This window comes from Bombina bombina, chromosome 1 (assembly GCF_027579735.1).
Source record: "Bombina bombina isolate aBomBom1 chromosome 1, aBomBom1.pri, whole genome shotgun sequence".
In the NCBI taxonomy this organism is placed as follows: Eukaryota; Metazoa; Chordata; class Amphibia; order Anura; family Bombinatoridae; genus Bombina; species Bombina bombina.
Genome location: NC_069499.1, coordinates 1,332,499,138 through 1,332,501,312, shown reverse-complemented (window position 1 = coordinate 1,332,501,312; position 2,175 = coordinate 1,332,499,138).

Sequence of the window (2,175 nt, the reverse complement as noted above, 5' to 3'; positions counted from 1 at the left end):
GCACTTAGTAGTAATGTCATGAGACACAGATTGTATTATAGGTATGTATATATCTGTTGATCTACTGTGGGTCTATGTGGCCTTATAGCTGGCCAATCTATTAGATTACCACTAAGGAATATTTGTGCGTTGTATACCTATTATAATATACCTCTGTGGTCTCTTATTGTGAGTTTGCTTTTTGGCACTTCAACAGGAGTGTATAACACAGCTCTTAATTTTTAGTATCTGCTGCGTAAGTGTTGGTTCTCGTCTTATGTATCTATACAGGAAACCTGAACACAGTAAGGTAGTACTAGTAATATATATATATATATATGTCACTCTAGGTATTGTAGATTATTTAATTATGAGTTACTTCAGTGCAGGGCTGATGCTTTAATATTATGTTGACTTATCACTCTGACTTGTATAGACCTAATTATGGGTAATTGTACGTCTACAACTACAGGAGGGTTACCGAGCTTGTGCTGGTTTTGATTTAAGATAGTCTGCACTTGTAAATACTACACGTAGTTATGTCTAGTAATTGTCATTAAGCATCATAATGAGTAATGAGATTTCACAAACTCTCAGTATCTGTATCAAATAGATACTTCAGTTAAATTCTACTGATACCACCTTTATGCAGTGTGAACATTTATATTATATCGCATTTCCTATGCTTAAATGGTGCTGCAATGTTACAAAGTTTCAGCTTGTGATAGCTGACATAATATATCAAGTATTTTAACGTGTATATTGGTGCAGGATATCAGGTAAGTTCTAATGCGTTTATGCTCTATACCACTCTGTGATGGTTAAATTAGCTGTTTTTATACTATAACCCCCTTATATCTCGATTATAGTTAGCCCTGTATTTTTCACCCTTTAAGCTGGAAAGTAGGCTCTATGCTTAATGCTAGTATGCTAAACAGCTTATCTAAATTTTGTATGATAGTATCAGGTATTACTACAAAAGTTTTAACTAGAATCTTTGTACCACTGGTTTCGGTTAGCCCAGCGTTACCCGGATTATACTATAGAGACGCCAACAGTTTTCAGTTATTTGCGCTAAAATAAATACCAATTACAGCTGCTTATACCTGTGAAGAACCAAAACCGCTAAGTGCTAATTTAAAGAAAATTGTTTTTATGCTAAAGTTTCCTTCATTATTATTACAACAAGAGAGGCAATTTAAAAAAAGAGGACCCCTGACGCAGCGTTTCACTAACGCATCCTCAGAGGGGTTACTCGGGCCGGCATACTTCCGGAAATATATTGGTTTCTTATCTTATCTTATCTTATCTTATTAGCAACTTTAGCATAAAAACAATTTTCTTTAAATTAGCACTTAGCGGTTTTGGTTCTTCACAGGTATAAGCAGCTGTAATTGGTATTTATTTTAGCGCAAATAACTGAAAACTGTTGGCGTCTCTATAGTATAATCCGGGTAACGCTGGGCTAACCGAAACCAGTGGTACAAAGATTCTAGTTAAAACTTTTGTAGTAATACCTGATACTATCATACAAAATTTAGATAAGCTGTTTAGCATACTAGCATTAAGCATAGAGCCTACTTTCCAGCTTAAAGGGTGAAAAATACAGGGATAACTATAATCGAGATATAATGGGTTTATAGTATAAAAACAGCTAATTTAACCATCACAGAGTGGTATAGAGCATAAAGGCATTAGAACTTACCTGATATCCTGCACCAATATACACGTTAAAATACTTGATATATTATGTCAGCTATCACAAGCTGAAACTTTGTAACATTGCAGCACCATTTAAGCATAGGAAATGCGATATAATATAAATGTTCACACTGCATAAATTTTTGGAAGTGATCATTAAAAGGCCGTTTTTAGCTTTGTTTAGAAAAGCTTAGGAATTGAGTTTTTCTATTTAATAAATAATAACAAAGCTTTTATATTTTGGCACTTTTTAACTATGAACACAAGTATTATTAAAATAGGGCTCCTTGCTGTATACAGCTTTAAGAAAATAGCAGGTGTTCAGCAAGTAGATCACCTGTGGAGTCACAGGTAGGTCCATAAATAGAGGATATCCGGTATGGAATATTATGCCCTGATGAACCCCTTAGACACAAATCTTGCTGCAGGGGTGAAACGTGCGTTGGCACTTTGTGTAATTTTGGCACCTATGTGCTATACTAGCCAGGAGTGAGG